At 34.5% G+C, this 20,502-nt stretch overlaps 1 long non-coding RNA gene across 1 annotated transcript; it reads left to right on the top strand.

Moving 5' to 3' along the window:
• Positions 1 to 16,248: 16,248 nt before the first annotated feature.
• Positions 16,249 to 20,215, top strand: LOC145801464 (uncharacterized). Its single transcript, XR_014343029.1, has 3 exons — positions 16,249 to 16,538; positions 17,323 to 17,404; positions 19,290 to 20,215. It is a non-coding gene; the product is annotated as an uncharacterized LOC145801464 (long non-coding RNA).
• The last annotated feature ends 287 nt before the right edge of the window (positions 20,216 to 20,502 follow it).

Below are 20,502 nucleotides of genomic sequence, written 5' to 3' on the forward strand. Positions count from 1 at the left end.
GGGTTCAACATTAGCCCGGAAGGAGGGGGTCAAAAGGGTCAAGTTGAATTAATGGCCGGCCATGAACTTTTAGGGTCCTCTCATGTGTGTACATCACAAATATGTGGTTCAAAGTTCAAGAAAATGGGTCCAAGGGGTTCAACATTAGCCCGGAAGGAGGGGGTCAAAAGGGTCAAGTTGAATTAATGGCCAGCCATGAACTTTTAGGGTCCTCTCATGTGTGTACATCACAAATATGTGGTTCAAAGTTCAAGAAAATGGGTCCAAGGGGTTCAACATTAGCCCGGAAGTGCGAAAAAACGGGCGCCGGAGGGCGTCGGAGGATGTATAACTGGTTGCTGCAACAATTGCTGGCCTCCCACCCTTCAGTGACCTCCCCGGTGATAAAACAGAGGTACCTGCCAAAAATGAACGAAAACCCTTGCAAAACGAATGCTCGGGGACCAAAACGCGCAGTTCGGGGTCCCGAAAATGGGCTGTTAAGCACCGAAAGTGGCATTCGGCCACGAAGTGGGCTTCTCAGCCCCCAGTGTCCCTCAAAAGGGAGCAAATAGGAAGTATGCCAAAAATTAGAGCAATAGGAGATGGTTAAGCGGTCCCGAACCGAGGCACACGGCCTGACGGCTCCGAAAACCGGAAACCGGACTCCGAAATGGGAAAAATGGCCTACGGCCACCAAATGTAGCCTACGGACATTGAGAGATGGTCTACTGGACCTCTCCCTCCCCTCAGGAAAAGAAACAGAGAAAACCGAGTCTGGTTCGCAAACCGAGACAAGGCACAGAAGAGGGTTCGGAAGTCCGGAGGCAGGGCTCACGGCCGCGACTCTAAAACTTCTGAACGAGCACATTATGCAACATCACCAAGCGCTCAATCGGTGACGTCTGAGTCTTAAGATCGGTCAAAAATGAGGTGTCTACAAGAGGTGATTCTTAACATGAAAAAAAGACTACACCGTTGGCAATGAACCTCTATAGAGATTAATCCATTAAGCATAAATCACCAGTTCACATTTTGAATAACCGTCAACCGATTGAAACAACTCTCAAATGAAAGAGATGAATGGCAAGTTGATTATTAAAATGAGGTTCTTAAACATAGAGATGAGTTAAAGAAAAGCTAAAAACAATATACAACAAGCTATGTAGGCAAACTTATGAGACAACAACCAAGCTAATCAAAGCATGAACTATTTAAACAACCTAAAAACTGCCCCAAAACAACCCTCAAGAGATGAAAAACAGTGGCTTAGAATGCATGGAAAGAGCCTAAAAAGCTAATCAACAAAGAGAGAAAACAAAACTAGTAAACAAAAACAAGAAGGGATAGCTAACCCCTCTATTTTTGAAACCTCAAAGCATGATTTTCAGCCCCTTTTTTAACTCTGAAAATTAGTTTAGGGAGCAAAGACAAAGAGTGTAAAAGTAAGGGTTTGAGCTATAGGTAAAGGTGTAGAAAAAGTGTAAACTTTCTCTACCCTTTTGGTAGCTCTCCAACCCCAAACATAAACACTTAGAATAGAATCAAAACAACATAAAGCTACAAGAACTAGATAGCAAATGAAAGAACAAGAAGTAAAAGAGAGGATGACAAGCTTATACCTCTCAAAGAAGTAAGCTTTTGCTTATGATTCAAACTAAGTCTTAACACACTCTCAAGCTTGAATTATGGTATTCAAGGCTCAACCAAGGTTCCTAGGCTAAGGTGTGAAGGTGTATATGGTGTATGGATATAGATTCAAGGTGATAGGTTGCTCAAAGTGTTGCTTGCACAAGAAGAAGGAGAAGAGGGAGCTCTCAAGGTGATGTAGAGGCTTTGTAGAAATTCTTCAACCTTCAAAACAGAGATATAAGGTCATTTTTATAAAATTTGAGCAATAGGGGTCATAAATATCTTCAAAAATGGACAGTTGGCAGGCTCCCACCCAGAACAGTGTTTCTCGCTACTAAGGTATAACCGGCCTTCAATAACCACTGTCGGCCCTCACTGACGCACAGCCGGGCCTCAATGTATTCCCCTGTTTTTTCTACTTCAACCTCAGCATAGGGTGGCATAATGTGTAAAAATGGATTTCTTGGGATAATCAGTGGGAATATGGAAGGTTTGGGATTGTTTTAGAGCTTCAAACATGGCACCTTCGTTGAGACCTCGAACCACGCACAACACCACTTTCATCATCGAGTGTACTAGACAAAGCGCTCTAGCCTTACAGGCAGTCAAAAATGAAGTGTCCACACCTTGGTCTTGTCTTGCTTTTTATGTTAATAAAAATGCCGAACTCGAACGTGGCGTTCCCTGATTAGTCATAAATTATAAACCATTAAACAAAGTCTTAGAATGGATTCATTATCCAATCCCTAATAAAAAAGACTTAATCAAAAACTTAGCCAAGCTATTATTTTTAGTAAATTCGATCTTAAAAGTGGATTTTGGAAAATACAAATTCACCCTAATGATCGTTACAAAGCTGCTTTTACTACCCCTTTTAGTCATTATGAATGGAATGTCATGCCTTTTGGATTAAAAAATCCCCCTAGTGAATTTTAGAATATCATGAATGAGATATTCAATCCCTTTAGTCATTTTTCCATAGTTTACATCGATGACATTCTCATTTTCTCCAAGTCCATTGATGAACATTGGAAACATCTCCATTCCTTCCTTCAAATTATTAAACATGATAGTTTGGTCATCTCTGAACCTAAGATTAAGTTATTTCAAATCAAAATCAGATTTTTAGGATATGATATTTACCAGAGTGCTATTCTCCCTATTAGTCACTCTATTCAATTTGCTTCTAAGTTTTTGGATGAAATCTTAGACAAAACCCAGTTACAACGATTCTTAGGATCCCTTAATTATATTGCGAAATTCTATCAAGACCTTCAGAAAACTTGTTAACCTCTTTTTATTCGGTTGAAAGATAATCCTCCTCCATGGTCTCCCACTCATACGACTATTGTTCAACAAGTCAAAAATTATGTCAAAACTTTACCTTGTCTTGGTATTCTTATTGAAAATTCTTTCAAGATTATTCAAACTGATGCTTCTAATGTTGGTTACGGTGGCATCCTTCTTCAGCAAATCACTCCTAAGTCATCTTAACAAATTGTTCGTTTTCATTCTGGTGTTTGGAACAAAACCCAACAAAATTATAGCACTATTAAAAAAGAAATTTTATCTATTGTCTTATGTATTACTAAATTTCAAGATGATATTTTAATTCAACAATTTTTACTATGTGTTGATTGTAAAAGTGCTAAATATGTTTTAGAAAAAGATGTTCAAAACATTGTTAGTAAACATATTTTTGCCCGCTGGCAATCTATTTTAAGTTTCTTCGATTTTACCATTGAATATATAACTAGTAGTCAAAATTTTATTCCTGATTTCCTTATCCGCGAATTCTTACAAGAGGGCTAGGATGCTAACTCCTTTTATTTCTTATCATAAATTAAAAGTCACCCATTACAAACACCTCATATACCAAACTACTTTTCGTATTGCTTGCCTTAAGACTACTCGTCGTGCTCAATGTATTCAATTTCATCAAATTACAAGTCGTAGCAATTTACTTGCCCATTACACTAATTGTCTTAATTATCATTTGAATAAATTAAATATTCTCAATGGATTCTAATCAACTTCTGATTGATCACCTAAAGATGTCATGTCACGACCCACACCCGCCCTTAAAAGTTTGGTCCATGACCAGCCCGTACTTAGGCCTCAAAACAAAATTTCATGAATAATTATTCAAACACGGGGCCTTAAGCGGAAGCAAATACCAACATAAAGATAACGCCCATTGAACTTGTGCATACATGAAGATTTAGATTAGTTAAGCATTTAATACACTTTTTATATTTACGTATATATATATCACAGAACTCATACAGATCTCACACACATACATAAGACTCAATGAGATACATAATTGTCCAATACAAAATTAAAGCCTCGACGTGGAGGCGTAACCTGGGCGGCTTGATAGAGAGGTAGACCTCAATACAACTTTTGTGTTGATCCCTGAGGTCTCACCTACATAAATATATATAAAAACGGAGTGAGCAAGGCTCAGTGAATAATAACAATGTAAGGAGGTTAGGTGAATGTGCATAGCCTTGGAGGATATAAATATACATATAGTAAACCATATACAGGTCTTATCCATAACCACATTTCAAAATGGCCTCAGGCCCACATATAAAACAGAATGGCCTCGGGCCCATGTATGATACAAAGCGGCCTTAGGCCCAACATAACAACAGCTGTCCAGAGCAATGTAGGGAAGATGGAACATCGGCAAGTCTCCATCTCCCTTGGCGTTAGAGCCATTAATCACGTGTGATTCATATCATTATAGGGTAGATGGAACATCAGCATGTCTCCATCTCCCTCAGCCTTAGGGCCACGAATCATAAACAATTCACATCATAATAGCCTCGGGCCCACTCTTATTAATAGGAAGAAAACGACCTTAAGTTCATATCAATGCCATCATTCAATCATATCCATTAATTCACTCAAAGCACAATGACAATAGTATATGCCATTCACAAACTATGATATATAAAATCATAATCACAAGAAGTAAGTAAAATATATAGTTACACTACTATTACTCACAGTAATGGGCTTCCAGTAGCAATGGGACGATGTCCTCGTCTTGACCTACAAACACAATGCACAAAGCATAATATGAGAATATAACTGATTCCTTACTTGTTCTCTTTGATCAATTAGTTATGTTGGTTCTAAACTCTTAGGTCTTCAATGAATCATAATTCATCTCAAGGAAGATAGGAAGAAATGAAAGGAGATTGGGTTAGATGAGAAAATGGCATGAAATGGTTGGACAGAAAGTGAACAACCTTCACTAATTTGAGAATATCTATTTGTGTACTTAGAATTTAGGGATGAGACCACCACCATTGGAAATTAGACTTCTGGGGCTTGAATTTAGGCTCAAGAATCACTTAAAACAGAGTCTGGATACAAGAGATATGCTTATTTGAAGTTGGCTGAAACAGGGTTGTCCCACACCTGCGGGAAATAGGGCCACACGTGTGGGAATTGAGCCGCACGTGTGGGACAAGGTGCTTTTATTTCAGAATCATTTTTGGGTGCTAGAATGGACTACCGCACGTGCGGGAAACCCCGCCGCACGTGCAGCTTTGGGCAAATTCTGTTGTCCGAAAATGTTTGTTGGCTCTAACACTTGTTCTTTCCATTTCTAAGCTTGGTTTCAACTCTAATCACCCAAAAACATGTAAAATTACCCCACAACATGATAAACTAACATCATTCAAGTGTAATTCCCTTTCAAACAAATCAATCTTTGCCTCAAGTTCAAGATCAATGCTTTATCTTTCATAATCTTTAAAGTTCTCAAAACACAACCCACAAACACACTTGATTCTTGCATAATCTTGTTCTATGGACAATCTAGAGTTCATTTCATATGGTATTCATAAGGTTGAGCTTTAATCATAAACAAAATCATAGGACCCAAGTTCTAATTTCTTAAATTGAGCTCAATTAAATACATTCATAAAACCCTAAGCCAAATAGGCTTCGAAGCTTCCAATATCATTATGATTTCATGAAATTGATGCATTAATCAAAAGGATTCAAGATAGATTTCCATACCTTAGTTCAATCTTTGCTTTTCCCTTAAATCTCTTCAATTTTTCCCAAGCGTCCATGGTTGATCTTCTTCCTTTCTCTTCAATCTCTTCAATTATCTTCAAACCCCCATGAATATTGAGGTCTCTCTCTCTTAGAGAAGCTCTCTCTCTCTCTCCCTCTCCCTTAGATATTCTTGGACTCTAATTGATGAGTTCAACAACTCATATCCTATGTATATATATAAAAGCTTATCATAAGTGGGGAGAGCCAAACGCGCCCTTACGGATCGTACGAAATCAACTTCCAATTAAACTTCCTAGATGACTCTAAAAATTATGTTGATCATAACTATGTACTCCGTCCTAGTTTCTGAAGCCTCTAAGGTCTTCAATTTGTAGTGCAAAGTTAACCACCCAAACACACCTTAACGAATCAGACGAAATAATTTCCAATTAACTTTCCCAAATAACTCTAAAAATTCCCATTAGCATATCTATATACTTAATTTCAATTTCTGAACTCTTAAAAGTCAACAATTTTAGTTTCAAGGGCGTAACTCAACAGTTAATTTCTCAATTCAAACAGAGATAATTAAATTAAAGAACATTAATCCATAATTAAATAAGGATAATTTCTGATATGCGTTTTGGAGTCGTTACATGTCAAGTCAAAAGCCTTCCTCCAAACTTGCCATGGTTCCAACTAGTCAACCTATTGTCGCCCCTCCAATTGACTTAGTCAACCATTATCAAATTCTTGGTAATGTCCGTAAACCAAGTTATACTTCTATACTTGCTTCTGACCCATTTGCTTCCTCTCAATCACTTACTTCTTATCCTCCTAATCCAGTCAGAACCAGCCAAAACTGATTATATTAAAACCCAGTCAATTAATCTTTTCTTCAAAAAACTAGTTCACAAGAATATTCAAAATGTTCTTGATTTGGTCATATCATATTTCCGTCTAGGATGGCATTTCATTCCTTTCCATCCTGAAAAGTCAATTACCTTCTATAAAGACATCATTTTCCATCATCAGTCAATAGTCATTAAACCTATCTATGATCGAGTTTACACCAGTAAAATCATTTATCATTCTCTTTATATTCATAATATTGTTCTCTTGATGAATGGGGTCCCTCTTTTCAACTTCGAGATCTACCTAGTCATACAATCCAATACAGTTATTATGATTATATTGATGCTTGGTTTAAAGTTCTTCTACATTAAAATGAGTCATTTAGTCACTCTTGGTTTTTTCAATTTGATCACAAATTCAAGTCAGAAATTCCTACCTGGTTTTTACGATGGTGGACTCAACATGGTGCCATCACCGATATTATCCCTTCCAACATATTGGAACAAGTCAATTATTTCTCTACTATTCACAAACTTAGACCACACAAAAGTCAATTTCCCTGGTTACTCCATTTTATGTCCAAGTATAAAGTTCTTTGGATATTTAAATGGCAATATGCTATTTCTAAAAATTTAGTCACCCGACAACATTTTATTAAATGGTGGGATGCATTTAAATTCCAACGCATAATTGATCAAGTCCAGTAATAATTTCCAGTCAATATTCATTCTCCAACTCCTGCAACGGTCAAGTCCTCTCAACAGAACCCAACTGCTTCAGTCACAGAAGGAAACCCACTTTCAACAGTTAGACTTGGGAGCGGAACAGCCAGTTCTGGGCTCTCCAAATCCAAGTCATCCAAGTCAAAGCCCATAGCAAAGCCCAAGTCCACTTACAGTGATGAATTAATCCAAATGGCTAAACTCCTTATGGCCCAAGCCAAGTCACAAATTGAAGAAGAAACTTCAAACGATTCAGCCTCCTTTGAAGCATCTACTAGTCAAGATCCATATGGTCCACAATTCCAAAATGCCCAGGACCCATATGCCTAAACAGTCATTGGATTCCATATATATGTCAGCTTCACTCATCACTACAACAAAAAACACATTTGGCGACCCAAAAATTGGTCGCCAAAATTACAAATTTCGTCACCAAAAGAATCGATGACAAGTATACAATTGGTCGCCAAAAGCCTGTCACTAAAAGTATTGGCGACGAAAGCAGAAATTGTCACCGTATGTAAACATTTAGCGACGAGCAAAATTTGTCGCCAAAAATCATATAATTTGTCGCTATAAAATTACAGTTTGTCGCTAAAAGGTTAAAATTTGGATAGGCTATGTAGTTTTAGCAACAAATAAATGCGTCGCCAAAAGTACTATTTAATGACAAAATTAATTTGGTCACTAAAAATCACGTCTTTAGCGACGAGTAAGTTTTGGTTGCTAAAAGTTCTTGGAATAACCACTAACTTTTAGCGACAAAAACAATATGTTGTCGCCAAATATATTAACAGCGACCAAAATACCACTTGTCACTAAAAATTCACTACACAAATTTTGATTTCAACAATTTTCCTGTTCAAAATAATCCAAAACACCTGTTTTCCTGTGCACAATATATACACAAATGTAATGTAACTAATAATACACATGTGCAAGACATTCATAATAATTCAAAATTAATAGCTATGAAAAATCCCAATAAACATAATTACAATTCCCTGCCAATCTAAAACATGCATTCCAAAGTACTTACAAACTATTAACATCAAACCCATAAATACATTACCAAATCCTATGTCAAAATATTTTCAAAAACACAACCAAATATTTTGGTGCTAAACTTTTAACCAACAAGTCATTTACTAAAATCCTATATCAAAATATTTACAAAAACACAACACCAAATATTTTGATGCTAAACATTTAATTCACAAATCATTTACCAAAATCCTATGTCAAAATATTTCCAAAAACACAAAATTAAATCTTCTGATGCAGCCCAAACTATTTTCCACCATTGCCAATCTGTCATATGAAAAAAGAAAAAATAATATTAGATTGACAAAAAAAAAAAAAAAAAAAAAAAAATCTCGATATGAACTTCACAACTTTGATTTTAATTTTGTAACGGGAAGTCCAATCGGGTGCTGTTTGCTTATACAAGTTTGCTTATACAAGTCTATTTAGGCTTGAACAAGTTGTCCGTGCCAAGTTTTGGTGGTTTCGGTTGTCATTTCGCAATTTCGGCTCCTGAACGAGCCTTTTAAGTCTTGTGTATTACAATTTTCCTTCTAATTTTCTAACCAGAGATCCAATAGAGGTCCCGTTTGTTCCTACAAGTTTATTTAGGCTTGAAAAGGCTGTCTGTGCCAAGTTTCGGTGGTTTTGGTGGTCATTTTGAAATTTCGGCCCCCGAACAGGCCTTTTAAGTCATGTGTTTTACATTTTTCCTTCTAATTTTTTAACCGAAAATCCAATCGAGATCCCATTTGTTCCTACAAGTCTATTTAGGCTTGAAAAAGCTGTCCGTGCCAAGTTTCGGTGGTTTCAGTGGTCATTTCGCAATTTCAGCCCCCGAACAGGCCTTTTAAGTCTTGTGTTTTATAATTTTCCTTCTAATTTTCTAATCGGAGATCCAATTGAGGTCCCATTTGTTCCTACAAGTCTATTTAGGCTTGAAAAGCCTGTCCGTGCCAAGTTTCGGTGGTTTGGGTGGTCATTTCGAAATTTCGGCCCCCGAACGAGCCTTTTAAGTCTTATGTTTTACAATTTTCTTTTTAATTTTCTAACCGGAGATCCAATTGAGGTCTCATTTGTCCCTACAAGTCTATTTAGGCTTGAAAAGGCTGTCCATGCCAAGTTTCGGTGGTTTCGGTGGTCATTTCGAAATTTCAGCCCTCGAACGGGCCTTTTAAGTCTTGTGTTTTACATTTTTCTTTTCTAATTTTTTAACCGGATATCCAATCGAGGTCCCGTTTCTTCCTACAAGTCTATTTAGGCTTGAAAAAGATGTCCATGCCAAGTTTCGGTGGTTCCGGTGGTCATTTCAAAATTTCGGCCCCCCGAACGGGCCTTTTAAGTCTTGTGTTTTACAATTTTCCTTCTAATTTTATAACCGGAGATCCAATCGAGATCCCGTTTGTTTCTACAAGTCTATTTAGACTTGAACAAGCTGCCCGTGCCAAGTTTCGGTGGTCATTTCGCAATTTCAACCCCCAAGCGGGCCTTTTAAGTCTTTTGTTTTACAATTTTCCTTCTAATTTTCTAACCGGAGATCCAATCGAGGTCTCGTTTGTTCCTACAAGTCTATTTAGGCTTGAACAAGCAGTCCGTGCCAAGTTTCGGTGGTTTTGATGGTCATTTCGCAATTTCGGCCCCCGAACGGGCCTTTTAAGTCTTGTGTTTTACAGTTTTCCTTCTAATTTTCTAACCAGAGATCTGATCGAGGTCCCGTTTGTTGGCTTGCATATAATGAATAGTCTGATAAAGCATAAAATGTTGAATATCAGACTATTCATTTTGAGAACCTATCAAACACTACTACAAAATTCATTCATCCAGAAAAATGAGCTAGTAAACTAAGATGCAGTGAAGACTTCTCAACAATTGGCAACCGAAGATGCAGTAAAGTGTTCTCAACAACGGGTCAACAACGGGTATGAATAATATGATTTCCATGGCTAGCTGGATTTGAGGGAATAAACACGTGACTGCTTGTTTTCTACTGATTTGGGTGCTTCCGCAAGTAATGAAGTTTTCAAGGAATTTATGCATAATTATCAAGTAACATTAAAATATCGATTATCTACCCAAACCTCACGTATTGAAGTACGCATAGATGTCGAACTTGATCCCAAACCATTTTAAATTATGCATAAATTCTAATTGTAACAAAAAGAAGTAACAAATAAACCAAAATTTTACATATTGTAGCTCTCACTTGAAATTAGAAATGCTCAGCAACTTGTCAGGTATAGGTCCATTAAACAAATTATTCTCAACGTTCCTGATAAAAAAGAAAGAAAAAAAGAAAACACAAGTTAGAAAACTGTGAGATAACAGTATCTCACCCTACCAACTTCAGAAAATAGTATTTAGTTGTTTCCCTCAGAACAAAAGCATTTCTAGAAAAATTTAACTCCATCTGAGGTTTAAAGCTGACATGGTTGAGAAAGTACAAATCTCTGAGTGGAAGATCTTGCAAAACATCAAGAGCCCCAGAAAGCTGATTGTTCTGCAAACGACTGTCAATCACTATGTTAGCTTTATTCACACAGATGGAATAGGTGCAAAATAAGTGCCTCACTGAGATAAATTACTCACAGGGTGGTCAGAGATGACAAATTCTCCAGTGAAGTTGGCAGCTGCCCACTCAAATTGTTTCTGGATAAATCTCTGCACAAAGATAAATGGCAATCACTTATAAAAGTAAACCTGACCATGAAAAGCTTGCCAAAGAAATTTGCTTACAGATTGACCAATCCTGTAAGGCCTTGAAACGCATCTGGTATGTCTCCAGTTATTTGATTGTCATTCAGAGAACTGAAACACAGAAAGCAACTGCTAAGGAAAACCAAGCTGTTTAGAAAAAGGAAGCAACTCACAGAACACATACAAACAAGAGGAAAGTGAAAACATACATAGCTTGCAGTTGACTTAGAGAGGATAAAGAACTTGGGATGCCTTCAGTGAAGTGGTTATCTGAAAGAAAACTGCCAAAAGTAAAGACTATTATATATTTTGCAAGAGTAGATGGCCAAAAACAAGGAAATCCAAGTTCACAGGTAAAATTAAGTATAACATGAATTGAATGCAATATTCTTTAATATGGTAGCACATACAAGGTCAGCAAGGTAACTGGAAGATTGGTCGGAATGCTACCCCCAATGTGGTTGTTGCTTAGATCTCTGCCACAAAATAATGGCACACAACACATGTTAAAGGCAACATCAATAGAGAAATTTGAATATCCTGTGAATTAAATGAAAAATGAAACATTATGATCTAGAGAAGGTATTGCAGACAACCCTCCCCAGTAGTATGAAATGTGAGTAGTACGTGTTACACAGTATTGGGTAGAAATCAACAAGAAAAGCTAGCTATTGAGGTGAAGGTGCCCTCATGCTTATTTACTTCACATTACTTTAGTACTTAAGCAATGTGGGACTTCATTTCACAGTATAAACTGGGGCAACATCGAATATCTTGCAGATCACATAAGAGAAAGATCCCATGTCAGCTGATCAGGATGGTTCTACTAATCCAATGAGGGTTGGACTATAAGAAATATATAGTCCCCCCAAAATCTAGATACATAGTCCATCAAGAGAATTAAAAGAAATTGGGAACTATAACACTCAATCCTCATCCTTGACAAAATATTATCACTTTGTCAAGCAACTTGGTAATGAACCAAAAAACCAAAAAAAGAGGGAAGATACTTAAAAGTAAAATCAATGAAGAATCTATTAAGTCTTTCCAATACCACTATCCATCAAAAATGGAAACACCAAATGCACTTAGAGAGAGAGAGAGAGAGAGAGAGAGAGAGAGAGAGAGAGAGAGAGAGGCACATACATTGTTTGGATAGAAGTAAATGAACCTAGGTCGGTACCCTGTTGTCCTCAAAAATTAGCACCAATAAGAGTTCTATAAAACCGGATAATTATAAGAGGATTGAAAGTTGACATTGTCCATAAACACTAAGTATTCAAGATGCAGGAAGAGAAGGGATTGCATACATAGAGATTATGGAATTGTTAGTGTTACATTGAACTCCTTGCCAAGCCTCAGCACATGGGTCTCCAGCACTAGCAACCCATCCAGGAAGAAGAGGGTTTCCAAGTGCAGCACAAAAACTATTAATTGCAGCAACTGAACCAACATAAAAGAATGCCACCAATAAGCAATTGTTTCAAGAAATTTACAATGGGAAAAGACATAGCATAAGTAAATCATCATACTTGCTAGCAGAAAAAAAAAAAGAAACTAGGAAATTCATTTTCCGCTGAAAGTTTCCAAAAAAGTATATTGTTTTCAAAAATGTAGAAATTGAAAGGAAGTTAAGCGAACTGTCATTTTCATTGCCGAGAAAATAGAGACAAATAGGAGAAAATAAATGTTGACACCCCAGACAAAAACCAAGAGAGAAATTTCAGAACTTGTCAACTAAAAAGATGCGAATAGGCAGGTTTAGAGCTTTAATTAACTAGACCAATCTAAAAGTCGCACATAAGTAACAAGAAATTCAAAAAATAAATAAATAAATAAATAAAATTAGGAGGCAAAAGCTTCATATTGTTAAAGATTATCATTCCCAAGGTTCATAAGTGATGGGAGACTGCATAAATTGCCCTGCTCAGCTGGCGAGAAAATGTAGGAAAATAATAAAGCATAAAATGTTGAATATTAGACTATTAATTATATGTTGTCCTGTGTTTCAAAATCAGTCCTGAAGTTATAATGTCAGTCCCCAAAAAATACAAAATCAGAAAATCGGTCCCAAAATCCAAAAATTAGTTCCAAAATCAGTCCGAAATTCAGAATATACTAGTCCCAAAAATTAGTTCCAAAATCAATCCAAAAATTAGAATATATCAGTCCCGAAAATCACAATATCAGTTCAAAAAATCAGAATATTAGTCCGAAAAATTAGATTGATGACAAAGAAGAAAAAAAGGAAGATGAGAGAGTGTGAGACAGTGAGGGAAAAATCAGTCCCAATATCAATGTTGTGTTATGTTCTGCCATGCCGAACAAGAGAATGAAATTGATGATAAAGAAGAAAGAGAGGAAGATGAGACAATGTGAGAGAGTGAGAATGAGAGGGAGAAGGAGAGGGAGAGGGAAAGAGAGACGAAGAAGAGGGAGAGAAGACATACCTCTTTGTCTTCCATTGTGCCGCTTCAGGTTGTGGAATGAGATGAATGTTATTAGGTCAATCTTGTTTATTCACACAAAGGTCATTAAAAAAAGAAAAAAAGATTCAAAACGACGTGGTTTTGACAAAATATTTATTGGCGATGAAAATTATTATGTTGCTATAAATATCATTCACCTTTCAGTGACTATTTTAATTCTGTCGCCAAAAAATTCACAATTGGCGACAAACAGTTTCATCGCCATATATTAATTTGGTCGCCAAAACGTTTTTAGCGCTCCCGCGCAAAAAATTAAATTGGCGCCAACCATTTTTGGCGACCAATTGAGATATTTGTTGCTAATAGTGTATTTTTTGGCGACCAACACGTATATTGTTGCCAAAAACATACAATTGGCAACTAAATTCAATTTGGTTGCTAAAAAACGTCGCCAAAAATGCTTTTTGTTGTAGTGCATTACTCTTCTTTTTGAGAAAAGCTATATATCTATTCCCTATCAGTCAACTGTGAAGTCACGTTCTCCACCAAAATTAGATGAATAGTGAAAAAAGTCACTATTCATTATTTACTATTCATCCAAAGACAAATCTAGAATAGTCAAAAGCAGCAATCAACTTTCAGTCAATCACCGAAAATAGCAGACAGCACCCATGTGCCTCCATGTGTTACTTTTCAGTCAGATTCCAGCTCACAAGCCTCACAGTCATCCTCTTTCTCTATAAAAGAGCCTTTTCAGTCCATTGACAAACAGAATTAGAACTGAGAGTTCCAATAACCTCAAAAATCTCTATCTCTTTAATTTTAATCTCCAATTTTAGTTTCAAGTTATGTATTTTGAAGTATTTGCCAGTTTCCAGTAAACATTGTAAGTTTTAATTTCAAATATTTAACTAAGTTTTAATTTCAAGTACTAAATTTTATATATTAATCTCTGTATTTCTATTTAACTATCTTTGTTTTGGGAGTTCATTTGAAGTTTCATTTTTATTTTGTTGGTGGATGTTTGTGTATTTTATATATTGTTGTTATTATTATTTTTGATATATGTAAATTGATAATACAGTTATGAGTTTTTTAATAGAATAGGGCATCTTATATTGTTCTTTATGATTTGGCAATTTTTTTAAATTTCTTAAACAAAATTTTCAATTTTTTTTATTTGTAAAAAATTTAAAACATTTAATTGTCTTGCCCATCAATAAATAAAATTTTAAATAATGAACACCATTCCATAATTTATGGATTTTAAAAAAAAAAATTATCACCCATATATGGGATAAGAATAACTAAAACCACACATTTTTTTTTCATTTTTTTAACTCTTTAAAACTCTATCAGTACCTTTTTATTTCTCCAATATTGTCTTTTTAAATTTGTAAATATAAAAAACTATACGGGAGTTGCATAGTGGTTAGTGGAGGTGGTGAGCATGGGAACAACAAAGATGATGATAAGCTCGGTCAGAGTATTATTTGGGTGAGTTTTGAAAAGGTAAATATTACTTCAAAGAATAGCAGATAGTTTGAGTGACGAATTGATTTGGAAAACTAATGTGTGGTTGAGATTAAATGTGAATTTTACTATATAAAAATTGAATATGGATCATATATTATTTTTTTATATATCGTTTTGGATACTTTTCTATAACTATAAAAAAATTATTGTGATCACATGTTATTTATCATCTGATATATTATTAATGTATTACTGTAATGAGTTTTATTATTAATGTATATCATCAATGTAGTGGTGAGATGCCACAGGATAAATAAAAAATATGTTTTGTTATTATTATTGTTGAAAATATATTTATTCATTTATTTTTTACAATGTTCAAAAAATAATTTATGTTCATTATTAGTTTTTGTAGATGAGAAGTCAAAAATAAATTATATATAATTCAAGTAATAACTAATTTGAGATTGAAAAGGAAAGTTTAAAAGAAATTATAATTATATATAATTTTAAAATATTTTTAAAAAAATACAAAGAAAAATTGAAACTATAAATTATATTTATCAAACAACCTAATTCTATTATGAAAAAAAATTAAATGAAAAATTGATCAAATTTAAATTTATAATTATTAAATATTTTTAATAAGTCATTAATTTTTTATTCAAGTTCTAATCTAATCTAGTTTTAAATAGTTTTCCAAATATAAATATAATCAATATTAGACATATTTTAATAAGGGTAAATTATATCGATAGTCCCTGCGTTTTGTCTCTTGTGTCAATTTGGTCTCTGTAATATTAATTAACTTGATTTTGACCATTAATTTTAGATTTTGTATCAATTTGGTCTAATTGATAATGTCGGTTAAGGTTTTTAAAATAAAATAATTATTGAGTTGGTTGACATTAACTTACTAAGTTGAACAAATTTATAATTTTTTCTATAAAATTATAACAGATGCTACTCATGTGTATATTTTCAATAATAAAAAAAATAGCAATTATAACAATTGGACCAATTTGAGACAAAATTATAAATTCATGATCAAAATTGAGCAAATTAAAATTGTAAGGACAAAAATAACATGAGTTAAAATATAAGGACTACCAATGTAATTTATTCTTTTAAGAATAACTACATAATTTCTTAATTAATTTTAAAATTGTTAATAAATATACCAAACAAATATGTACATATTTCCTATTTTTGTTATAAATTTTTTTTAAATATATTACTAATTAAAAATTAAATAAATAGGTCGGTCTACTAACTCATGAATTGGACATGAACTACACGATTCTCCAAGGATTAGGCTTAAATCAAGAATTATCGGCAAAAAAATCGACTTGAACTAAATTTTCTTGACTACTTTTAGTGTTTAATCCAATATTAAAACCTCTCAAATTAGCTCATATCACTACTAAAAAAATGACTATTTGCTACCATATAATTTGCAACCACCTGATTATCTGTCGCAAATAACCAATCTATTCGTTATTTCCTTTTATTTATTTTTCCATTTTCCTTTTATTTGCCCTGCCCTTCACAAACACTGATTGTTCTCTCTCTTGCACGCATTCTCGCTCTGTCTCTCTCTCTCAGTTCGCACTGGTATGAATCTCTCAATCTCGTTCTCTCTCGCTCTCCGCTTCGAGTTCTTCTCAATCTTGTGCTCTCTCTGTTTCGAACTCGATCATTGCAGGTTCGCGCTCTCTCTCTCTCTCTCTCTCAAGTTTCATTCTCTGTTTCTTCTTGTTTTGGGGTTTCAATCTACACCTAGGGTTTCGATCGAGTTCAAGGTACTTTCTCTCGAAAATTCTTCTCTCTATTTCTATCTTACTCCATTTTTTCTTAGTTTGCGATTTGAATCTACTCCTAGGGTTTGGATCGATAAATGACCCTTGCAATATTCAATTTGAATGTGTTTGAACTCTTGATATTTGATTGAATCTCTTTGATTTAATTCAATTATTCTCTTATTTATATGTATTTCAAATACCTATGTGTATAGATTTTGGAGTGATTTTTAAGCAAGTCTTTTAAATGCTTTTTTATATATGTAAGTATATATGTAGTGCCTTCTGGCGTTAAATTGCTTGGTTAAAACTCCATGTTTTGTGTTGAAATACTCAAATTACATTGATTGTTGTTTTTCTTATTTCTAGAAAGATTATTTTAGGAAGTAATGTTATAATTGAAGACCAGGAGAAAAAATTTCAAGTTTTTGTAATGTGTATAAGTTCTACATGTGGGTAAGAGGGAGAAAAAAAAAAGGTTATAAAATAAGATGTGGTGTGTTGTGTAAACTGAAGAAAAGCAAAGAGCTCAAAGCTCTAGTAGAAAAAATAGATAGAAGGAAGTTAGTGGAGTTTGGTTCTGTTATGTTAGGTAAAAAGGTCTTGTAAACATTGTTTTAGTCTCCTTTCACTTGAATGTGAAAATGAAGTGCATATGTAATTGTTGAAGTGAATTTGGTTCTTTTCCAGGACTTGTATTCTAAGGTCTGCTGAATCTGGCCAATCGTATTCTAAGGTCCATGATAAAGCTACACAGGAAGTGAGCTCTTAGGTACGGCTTTACCTTTTCATCAATTCCCAATGGGGTGTGTGTGTGAATATGTATTCTCAATTATAGCATGAAATCATCATACTGTACTTCTTTCTCTTGGAAAAACTAAACTAATGATTTAAATATATTAGCAATATAAATGATGAGAGGCCCCCTATATGTATTTCTTCTCTCTTTCTTCTATTCTTATATGTATATTTGTTTTAAATATTAGAATGTTGCTATGGAAAAATGCAAAAAATCATGTGGTTAGATGGCATTATAACATAAATCAGAATTTCTACTTGATTTGCTGCAGCTAAAAGTTTTTAGCTAGTTTATAGTATTATGAATATGTTTAAGGTTACATAGATGGCATTATAACATAAATAAATAGATGGCATTATAACATAAATAGATGGCATTATAACATAAATAAAATAAAATATTATAATAAAATAAAATATTAAGGTTACATAGCTAGTTTATAGTATTATGAATATGTTTAAGGTTACATAGATGGCATTATAACATAAATAAAATATTAGGCGTCATTCTTTTTCAGTAGTGTCCACGACAATTCAGACAACACAGCTTTACAATACAAGTCAAACCTTACCTACTATGGAATCCACCATTAAAGCCCACTGTAATTTTTTATGTGCATGTGCAAGATATGCGGATGACCACTAAATGAGGGTTCTATCAGCATTCTAATTTCTAGCTAAGAAATTGCTTTTCTCCATCTAGAAAATTAGTGGATTAGTTCAATTTTCAAATATGCAGCTAAGGTACTCTTGCTTTCTCTTATGTTGCTTAATCTTATCCTTATTATTCTCATCAACTATAATCGGCTCATTTGTTTGTTGTTTTAGTCCTTCATCTCTTTCTGCTTTATAATGTGTCACTGTCAATGCATAGTTCTAACATCTTTGTCCCATTGAGTTGTGAGAAATGGAACTTTGTTCATAAATATTGCTTTCTTTCCTATCTGCCAAATTTTGGTCAAATGGAATGTTCTTGGTGGATATGGTTCCTTTTGGTATATGCATGAGCTTTGTGCCCCCTAGTGACTATCTATGGGACTCGAACCCATGACCTCCAGTCCATCAGGCTACCACCCTTGGGTGATAATGAAACTTGTCACTCAGCTCCAATATTTGATTGGTAAGTGCAACTTAGGTTTGCTGCACTTGAATTATAGTAGTGTTTGTATGAGTAAACCTTCCTTCGGAACCTCCATGGAAAAGCCCCCACCATAGCTTACTGTTACTTCTCACAATTCTTGATGTTCAAATTGTGCCTTTGGCACTCCAATTACAGCTCCTTTCCTCCAAGATGTGAGTTCATGGAAATTCATGAGCTTGGGAAGCTAAAGTGGAGTTCTAGTGGGGCTATCCTATTTATAAACCAAGAGAATTTGTTAACAGTGCAAATATTTTGGAAAGTAAAAGATTTCTGGAATTAGGATGCAAAGTACAATGGGCAATAATATTTAATATTGTTGGCCATGCATCTTGATTCTTTTTTTATTTGTGAGTGTGCGTTTGTTTTCAAAAAGTGCCCTGTGGTTTTCCAATTATCATTGGAGTGGAGTAGCTAATGATTTCTTTGCATAAACACTTGAATGATTTTGCATGGATGGCACGAGGAAGCATTGAATATCTGACATGATTTTGCCAAACTGACATAAACACCTCTCATCTCCTTTCAACACCTGTCAATCACGTTCTAGCAAACATTTCACACTTGCATGTATGTCATCAAATATTTCTGCTGGAGTGACTAAATAAACGCTTATGCTTTCTCTCATTGAAGTTTCACTGAAACCCGTTGTTATTTGTGATTGTGAGTTTACATCTGATTTAAAATGAACTTATCATCAAATGTTGCTTGTTTTCCCCAGGGGTCATCAATTGGACTAGTTAAGTCAATGCAGCCGGCTATCAGCAATCTGGCATCTGTTGATTCCGTGATAAGCTCTAAAACTGATCCAAACCTTTACTTTGCAACGCATGTGCTTTCCAGCATCTCATTTTCTGGTCTTAGCGTGGAGTGTAGTGTGGTAGATCATCAAGACTGGTGCTTCTCCAATGGTTCTCATGGGAGAGCCGCCTCCATTGTGTCCTGAAAGTTTATTCCCTTCAACTAGTAGGAGCAGCACTGGTATGCGTTACATGGAAAAGAAGACACTCAAGTAAGAGTAGAGCAGTTTTTTTTTTTTTTTTGTTTTTTACACGTCATTTAGGTTAAAAAAAAAAGAAAAGAATATTGTGTGGACCTAGGAAGCATGGATGTGTATTTAATTCACTTTCAATTCTTTTTGATTGTTTAGTTCTTTTGTTTAATGGAAAGTATATTTTGAGGTTTGTAATAGTTTCGAGGAAAGAAAAACAAGAAAGTGTAGAAGAAGTGTTAATGCATAAATGTTGAGATTTTATTAAGGGAAGAATGGAAAATAATGCATGAATGTTGAGATTTTTGCAAATATATCTTTACGTTTATTGTATATAATATTTGAATGTATATATAGATATACATGCCCCCTTTTCTTTTTTTTTCTTTTTTTTTTTTTTTTTTTTTCGACGGTAAGAAGATGGTCGCTAATACATTGTAGGCATTTTTTTAACACTTTTGCGACGGCAAAATATCAGTCGCTATAAGTAGGTTAGGCAGTCGCAAATAGTTTGCGACTGTTGTTTTGGGGTCGCAAAAAGTATTTGCCACCCCCACATTCGCGACCCTCATTTGCCGTCGCATGGGCAGTCGCAAAAAGTCTTTTGCGACTGTTTTTTTATTATTTGCGACAGCTTGTAGCGGTCGCAAAAAGTACTTTTTTTAGTAGTGTATCAGTCACGAATTGATAAATTATGATAAAATTTAAATTTATTAAGACAAGAATATGACCTACAATTTAGGAGGGCTATATTTTAGATAATTTTTTTATCCATAAATATATATAACTATTCATTTAATTGTTTTAAACATAATATAGAGTTTTTTTTAAACTAAGTTCCAAATTTTTAATTATTATAAAAAATACATACAAATATCTATTTACTAATTTAACAAATAGATAGGTCAAATAATTCATATAAGTTGGGAATAGACCAAAATAA

This window comes from Camellia sinensis, chromosome 10 (assembly GCF_055761805.1).
Source record: "Camellia sinensis isolate YWXY chromosome 10, ASM5576180v1, whole genome shotgun sequence".
NCBI lineage: Eukaryota > Viridiplantae > Streptophyta > Magnoliopsida > Ericales > Theaceae > Camellia > Camellia sinensis.